Source organism: Setaria italica, chromosome I, assembly GCF_000263155.2.
Source record: "Setaria italica strain Yugu1 chromosome I, Setaria_italica_v2.0, whole genome shotgun sequence".
Taxonomy (NCBI): Eukaryota; Viridiplantae; Streptophyta; class Magnoliopsida; order Poales; family Poaceae; genus Setaria; species Setaria italica.
In genome coordinates, this window is record NC_028450.1 from 15,523,467 (window position 1) to 15,532,480 (window position 9,014).

General features: G+C 42.9%; 1 long non-coding RNA gene across 1 annotated transcript; it reads right to left on the reverse strand.

The window, feature by feature from the left end:
- Positions 1-2,342: 2,342 nt before the first annotated feature.
- On the reverse strand, positions 2,343-3,423 carry LOC111256121. The gene is made up of 2 exons (XR_002676176.1): positions 3,080-3,423; positions 2,343-2,752 (listed from the first exon to the last, which is right to left on the reverse strand). It is a non-coding gene; the product is annotated as an uncharacterized LOC111256121 (long non-coding RNA).
- Positions 3,424-9,014: the final 5,591 nt, after the last annotated feature.

The window sequence follows — 9,014 nt, forward strand, 5'->3', positions numbered from 1 at the left end:
TCCGGCGGCCGGGCGGGGGCCGGGTGCCAGCGGGCGGCGCGGGGCTAGGGACCGGCGGGTGGCACGGGGCCGGGGGAAGGGTGGCGTGGGTGGCGCGGGGCCGGCGGGGGTCCGACGGCCGGGGACGGCGCGGGGCGGGGCGCCGGTGGTCGGGGGCGGAGCGAGCGGAGCGAGCGCGTGTGGGGGTGCGCGTGTGCGTGAGTTAGGACGAGGGTGGGCCAGATTAATTTCCAGGCTTTGCCGAGTGCTAGATCGCGGGCACTCAGCAAAGGCCTTTTTTATTTTTTTCGTATTTTCGAACGATACCGTCGCCTGGGAAGTAGGCCCGCGGAAATGTTTGCCGAGTGTTGAAAGTGCTTTGTCGAGTGCCTCGATGTGACACTCAGCAAAGGCCTTTTTTATTTTTTGGATTTTCGAACGGTACCTTCGCCTGGGAAGTGGGCCCGCGGAAATGTTTGCCGAGCGTTGAACACTTGACACTCGGCAAAAAGTATGCTTATATTTTATGTGTAAACCTTCACTAATATGTTTTAGTAATTTAAAGTCTGCAAACTTTGCAAAAACCTAGTCAAATTCACTAAACAATGCCTATTTCATTTTTCTACTAATATTATTCCATTATTTCATGGATTTATAGCTCATATTCAATTTATATCTATTAAATTTATATAATTGCAACTAATAAATAAAAATTATCAAACGGATCCGAAAAATTCCCAAAATTTGACATGAACCAATCTATGTTGTCTATGGCCTATAAAAAAATTTAAACTCAATGCCAAATTCAAGTATCAATTCGACTCAAAATCTTACCAGATCCTTCCAACTTCTACGAATCCTCTCCGGAGATGCTTCGATTTCTAAGCATCATATGTCAAAATTTGTGCGAAACCTTCTCAATTTTTTACCACAGCCTCTACATATGAAATCATGGCATCTTGGCAAATCTCGTGATTTTCAAACTTCGTTTGTATTTTTGAGAATTAAAAACTCATTCGGCCACACATTCGTGGTCGTGTTTTCTTAACAAAATCTTCAAAATTTCTTTTCATTTTCTGGATGAGACCTCAGTTCGGACTCATTAACATGAATATGATTTTTCCACTCATATTATTCCATTATTCCAATTACTTGTAGTTCAAATTTGACTTAAATCAACAAATTACTCTAAATGAAATTAATTGATTAAATATAGCAAACAGGTCAAGAAATAGACCACCTTCTAACATGCAGTGCCAAATGTCATACGTGGGGAGTACAAAAAGTTTGGAGGGTGGAGAAGGGAAAAATTGTTTTGTTTTTGCCGAGTGTCGCAAAAAACACTCGGCAAATATTCATGTTTGTCGAGTGTCCCAGAAAACACTCGGCAACTATTCAGTCTTTGCCGAGTGTCGACAGCGGCACTCGGCAAATGTGTAACTTTGCCGAGTGGCTGCAACGGACACTCGGCAAAGGACTAACATCCGGCACACCCCGCTAACGGACGCCGCACGTGCCGGTCACGTGGTTAAGAGTTGCCGAGTGTCGTTGTTTGCCGAGTGTCGGTTGCGAGTTTGCCGAGTATTTTCTGTTTGACACTCGGTAAATAGGATTTATGCCGAGTGTATAATGTTTGCCGAGTGTTTTCAGTTTGACACTCGGCAAACACGTCCTTTGCCGAGTGCCCGAGATAATACACTCGGCGAATAGAAAACACTCGGCAACTGTTTCCCGTAGTGAATATCTATGAATCTAGAAAAGCTAAAATGACCTACAATTTGGAATGGAGTGAGTACTTTAGGTTTCAGGTGAAGGTGGCACTTGTAGCTTTCAATAACAACTAGTTGCAAAAGGGTGAGCTGATGCACGAAAGTATGAAACTGCAATATATATTTTTTACGTGCGGGTGTAGTCGCTGGCAAAGGCAATAAGAAGGTTGTGCCTGTTAACAAGGACGGGTTCTGAAGCAAGATATGCTTCTCAGGAGTTGACTCCATCATCATGGTTCTGAGAAACCCGAAAGTGAGCAGGCAGCGAGTCACCTTGCAGCTGTTCCCCTCGATCTGGGATTTGCAAAAGCCATGTCTCTGTTGAAGGGTGTCGCTTATCCGATTATGTATGTTTGTGAGGATGAACTAGTAGTCTGGAACCGCTGGTCATGTGGCATTGTGATGGCGCATTAGCCTGCAGTATTTGATATCTGAATGACTGAGGTTGTGCTTGCACATTGCGCCTGATGTATGCACACTAGTGAATTTCCGTTTATTTATTGTGGTTTGAAAGAGGTGCCCCATATTGTTGTGTTCTTGTTCTTAAGCAGTAACTTTTCGGACATAATCCCAGGGACTTGGCATCGCCGAGCAGCAATACAGAGGTTGATTACATTTGCCCTTCATTCAAGCCACCAACGGTGTCATACTAACTGACAAATCTCCTAACAGCAAGCTAATTTCCAAAATTCTCCAAGCCTTAGAAAAGAACCAAATCACCAATCTTTAAACCAAAATAGTTGGCAGTTGAAGAGAGCAGTATAGCTAAGATAATTGAAGACAGTGGTGTGGCAGGAATAGCTATTCTGCATCATCGTCGTCCTCCTGGTTCATGAGTGCTTCACCTGCTGCTTTCACATCGTGAGCCTTGTTTGCCTCTGCAAAAATAAGTTCAGCGGCCAGGTCTTTCCTGAACTTGTCTATATCCGCATGTAATTGACAGACCCAGTTAGATCGTAGCATAAATAAGGTATCCATGATGAGCAGCGGCTGTAACCAGACCCCTGTTAACCATAGAAATTAAAAGCCTATCAGTACTCAGCCACCAACAGCAACCTTTCCTATGATAGTATCCATAAAGCAATAATTTTGTTACATCTTACGATAGTTTTAGATCATAAAGCAATCGATTTTTTTACAAAGGTAATAAGAACTACAGCAAACACTGCAAAAAATAATTGATGCACGCATCTGAATTACTGCAACATCTGTTCACTTGAAGCAACGTTGATGCATTGAGGGATAATCCTTTCATGTGCCTACTTGCGCCGGAGAAAAATTGAATGAGGACGAGGGAGGGTACGGGATACATATTCGGATGCCGACAATACCGTGGAATGCCGTCTCCCTCAAGTGCTGCCGCCTTCCTCCGCTCAGCCTCATGGAAATGCGCCTCCGCTCCCAATGAAAACAGGTCGGGGTGACGAGGGTGCGGCGGCAGGTCGCAATTGATAGAGCAGGCAAAGAGGCGGCTCGGGAAGATGCAGAACGGCGAGGGATGACGTGCGACGAACCTGCGCCGTCCGTCCGTCCGCATGCGCTCGGCACGCTGAGGAGAAATTGCTAGAGAGAGAGAGAGCCGCCGTTGTTGCCGACGAGATTGGATCAAGGATGACGATATAGGGAGCTACCGCCGTACTGCGCTCGGCAAGCTGAGAAGAACTGGGGAGGGAAGGGAGCCGGCAGTGAATCCACGCGTGCAAAATGGAGCGTCGGACGGCAGCTGGATCAGGTAGGGCATGGACCGGGCTCCATTAGGGCACGGGTAGGGCCGGGCACAAACATGACCCAGACGGGGAACAAGAAAATTAATTAACTAGACCCTTGTTTACTTCCCTCCAAACTTCCAACTTTGACACTATGCAAAAAGAAGATTCCCCATCACATCAAACTTGCGGTACATGCATGGAGTACTAAATGTAGAAGAAATTAAAAACTAATTGCACAGTTTTGTTGTACTTTGCGAGACGAATCTTTTGAGCCTAATTAGTCAATATTTGGACAATAATTCACAAATACAAACGAAACGCTACAGTGTCGCATTTATGGCAAAATGCCAATTTTGCAACTCCCAACTTGGGAAGTAAACGAGATCTAGCTACTTTAAAATGCGTGCAATTTTCATAGGAAGGACCACTAGAGCAAAACTCATGTATGGAACTACAAAGCCCATTAAAAGTATAAATCTTTAAGTGGATGGGCCTCCACGATAAGATCCAATCAGCTGGGCAATTGAAGAAGTGAAAATGGTTAGGAGCAGTCGAGCAGATATGTGCAATGTACGTGGGTTGTTGGAATCAACTGACTGCGTATTCTAATCCAATCCTCCATTGCAATATTTCTTTGCGTTTTTAGCTTGTAGGGTTAAGAGAAGTTGAATGGGTCATGTCATTACTCATTAGGAGAGTTGGGCTCGGTTGAGATAGATTCAGTGCTGCTCTTTATTTTGTTGTCTTGTGCTCGCGAACTGAAGCTGCCAATCCCAGCGGAGACGATTTGTGATTTGTGCCTGTTAATAAGCTTTTAGTAAAATCGGGCAGTTGCCTTTGGTTTAAAAAAAATGTTTCCTAGGAACTCCATCGAGCAACACGGATATTTCGGAAGAGGGTTACCAGACAAAACTGTACTAAATCACATTCTACAGCGCAAAAGTACCCATCAACACGAGGTTCTCTGGATTGAACATCTGACTAGAAACCTTGGCGCGGCGCGGCTTTGTCGTGCCTTACAGCGCAAAAGTACCCATCAACACGAGGTTCTCTGGATTGAACATCTGACTAGAAACCTTGGCGCGGCGCGGCTTTGTCGTGCCTTGTTAGAGTTTTCCAGTATACTTGCCGGTTTTGGCCAGATAATATGTCGCAAAATTAAATTCATGCATAGGTTTAGAGCATTCACCGAGGGGTAACTCACTTATGTTACATAAAGTAGATAAATATTGAAAAATACTCTTGGATTGTACATGTTTTGTATCATAATTTATGCAGCTAAAGCATAAGCTTGATTTCCCAGCATTGGACTACTAGCCCCAGATGATACAGTTCTAACTTGGGGTAAAGTTATAGCGTTCCTGGGTTTTAGATCTGCAAGTATGTCAGTACCTGCAAAAGGCATGATAACAAAAGGAAGTAATGAAGATAGCACTTTGTATTTTATAGAAAATGTAAAAAATATAAACCCAACATTGAAGATTTATATCATGTTCTGTGAAGCCCATCCCTAGTTATAGATGAGCTGCATACATGTTTGTGTACCTGTTGTAAAAGTTTGAGAGTAAACATTGGTATTGTACTAAATAGATTAGCCCTGAAACAATTGGCAATTGATCTGTAAATTGCATAATAAGCAATCGGGGATGAGCTATGTTTTGTATTATCGATTTTCTCAATTGAGAATTAGTATGAAGTATAATTTAAGCATAATTTAAGCATAGGCTGATATGGTAGGAATACAGATCTTTCCATAACATGGACATAATTGAAGTTGTTTATCAAACTGGAAATGAACTTGCATACCTTACTTCCCGCTCTTACCCTACGAGCATGCTCGTTCACTTTGAAGTGGTGTTATCATTTATCAGTGATGTCATCAGTAGAATCCTGTGAGTAATTATGCAGACTGGATTAAGTTCACATATGTTGCATTAAGTTGCCATTACATGGAAGGTTAAATGACTGACAGAGTAAAGGTTAACTACTGTAATGGTTCCAAATTAAATATGAACAGTACTTCTATGCACTATGGAGTCACATTTTATTTACACTTGAATTATTACATGCCCTTCTGGATAATGGTGGATAATTTGATAAATAAACATATGATCAATATCTAGCGCTAGATTAAGGATGAAAAATAAAATGAACCATGGTCAATGAGTCTCTACTCTCAACCGATACAGAGCAGCTTAGGATCTGTTTGTTTGAACTGCAGCTTTTCTTGCCTTCATCAGTGATTCAGATAAGCGTCAGAGTTAGGTCGTAGCAGCTTTTAGGGGAAAGCGGAAATGAATCCAAGATAAATAATGCAGTGGAGCCATGGCGTGAAGAGTGGAGTTACCGTCAGTAGAAACACCTGTGGCAATTGCAAGCAACAAAAGCAAAAGATAAAAATATTAGATCAAATCAAAACTTCTTAGAGTAGGAGAGAAGAACAGAAATCAAAGAGACAGTGAAATCCCTAAAAAAATGCACAATTTGATCATGGGTTTGTAATCACCATTCACCGGCAACCAAGCACAGCACAAACAAATCAGCCATATCCAATGGTAGAATTGCAGCATGACTTGCTGTCTAATTGAGCTGAATAACGCGTACCCTTGTTCCAAGTGCACATATCCATCAGAGGCACGTAACTGCGGCATGTCGCCATATCCAAACAGCACAAATCCAATACTATCTTCCCTGTCCAAGACTTTCAACCCAATACCATGCACTTAGGTCATCCTCTGTTAATCAGCCATCGCGATCGATCCAAAGCTTATGATTTCATATATCAGAAGTTTAAATCCCGCCTTACTCTCACCAAAGCGAACACTTTAAACCATGCCGGTCTTCTTATGCTCATCCAATCTGTCTTTGCCTCCATACCTATTTACTATATGGCAAACATTCTCTTCACGAAGAAGTTTCTTGCTAAAATCACAGCAATCATTCGCACTTTCTGGTGGCAAGGAGTTCAGCAAGATTCAGCTAGAAAACCGCTACATCTTCGCTCATGGAAGGATATCTGTGCTCCAAAGAAGGAAGAGGGTTTGGGAATTAGGAATAGAGTGGGTCAACAGAAGCATGCTCATTTCTACTACTTGGTTCATTGCTTCCAACCCCAATTCACATCTAGCTCGTATCATCAGAGCTAAATACCACCCGTCAGCTACTATTTGGACAGCACCACTATACCTACCTAAATCTGTGTTCTGGTCATCCATTCTCAAAGTTCGCAACACACTCCAACACAATTGCTCAATCCAGCTCTTCAATGGTAACACAAACATATGGAATCAACCATGGTGCCCTTTGTGGCAAGACATGCATGACCTTCTCAATCTGGAGCAACAAACTTACCAAATTCCAAACTTTGTCCATGATTTGTGGCTACCAGGCACTAAACAATAGGATGTAATGAAAATATCAACTCTTTTTGGGCAACAAGCTGCCACTGTTATTTTGCAGGTACCTATCATTACTGCGCAAGGGGAGGATATGCTCTGCTGGACACCAACTTCATCAGGGATCTGCACCTCGAAGAGTGCTTACAAGCAACTGGCTGTACAGCAAAGGGGTGCAACAACCCCCACTCACATTCCTCATCAGGTAGTTGAGCAACTTCGCTAGGTATGGGATGACAAATTAGTACAGCCTCGGCTCAAAACCTTTGCCTGGCGCTTGCTACGTCTTGCATTAGGTACTGCCTCTAGAGTGAATCGCATTATACTAGCTGTTAGTGGTTCAACAGAAACGGAAGCACACATATTTTTTGAATGCAGTTTTGCCAAGGCAGTTTGGTTTCAATCATCACTACGCATGCCCTCGGATGCATTACCACAAACAAACAGAGGTGTACATCATCAACTTCATTATATTTTGCAGCAGCAACCTACTGTGGCAACTACGAGCTTGGTGCTATCTATTCTCTGGTGCCTTTGGAAAGCACGTAATGACCATCGTTTCAATGACAACGAGCGGACGCCGACACGGGTAATCTGTGAGGCCAAGGCAATAGATAGCAGTGGTGCTCTTCTTTTGCATGATAATTGTCACACCCAATTTTAAGGACAAAATCGAGTGCATTAAATACATGTGCGTCAGGATCAAGTTACACACATGTACGACAATAGTAAATAACAAAGACAGTGCTAAAGCGAATAGAGAGAGTATTAAACGTTATTACATGACCGAAAGTCTCAATAAAACATAAGCCTAATTTATTACGCAGCGGAACTCCAAAGACGACGACGACTCCACAGGCAGCTGACTGAAGAAACGTATACCTAGAACTCCTCAAAGTCGTGTAGATACTCCTCCCAATCAGCTTGGTCTGAACAGCGGTTTTGCAAGGGTGAGTACTCAACAAGTCGTGGGAAATAGTGTAGTGTAAGGCAAGTCAAGGTATGGCTAAGGCATAATTAGCATTCGCTTTTAATTAAGTTGGTCAAGTTTTATTAGCAATTAACTAAGTATAAGTTCATACCATCCGAAATTAAACATGATCATAAATAAAGTAAACAACATATGCATGAAATGACAACAAGTTAAATCCATCTTCCGATAATATTATCATGTGAGGGTCCAGGCCGCTCTTAACCGTGAGCACGGCTGATCGATCAGTTTTACACTCTGCAGAGGTGGCACATCTTTACCCACAAGTCGCGTAAAAGTTCAAAAGAACTTTGGACCCAACCATGCGGTGTTTGCAAGGCACCATACCACACTTCCGAGGTGTGATTGCATAGGGACGCTACGAGGCCTTTACAAAGATTCATTAGTCAGTGGTAACCCGCTAAGGTTTCGGTGTCTGGCGTGCACAACCCATCCCAGGCAAAAATGCAACGACTCAGTCCCCCCTCTTGCCTCATCACGAGTAAGGTCACCCCAGACTAAGGTTTCTAATTAATCAGCCAAGACCAGAGCCATTTAGTCTTGTGGTAGCACTATTTTTCTGGGTGGTCGCTCCATGTTCCGATTAATAATACATGTTCTTGTATTAATGAAAGGTATAACAGAAGTAAAGCAAGATTAAACATTGTGTTTAGTTAAACCTCCGTACCAAGTAAGCACTAAGCATGAACTACCCAACATAAAGTAAACCGGTTGGTCAAGGCAAAGGTAATTCAATCCAGGCGAACCTTAATTGGGACCCATCAATTTAATCTTAACATGTGCATAGCATAAATGTTGAGTACGAGAAAGTAAAGGTGTATAGGACAAAAAGGTAGTGATCAAGGACACGACTTGCCTTCTTGGCCTTGCTCCTGCTGTTCGTACTCCTCGAAGGCTTGGTCTCGAACTGCGGGACGTCTACACGCGTCACACGGGCACATACAAGCAAACATGGGCAAAAAGTAAGAAAACAGTACACCATTCATAGTTAAACAGAGAAAACAAGCTTGAAAAGTTGATCTACGCTTTAAAACGAACACGTGGATATAAAGAACGCGAAAAACGGAGTTAAGATGCAAAAGATATGATTAAAACAAGATCCAGGGGCTTTTCTGTGAGAAAAACAAAACTTTTAGGGCCAAACTGTGAAAATCGAGGGCTTATACGTAAT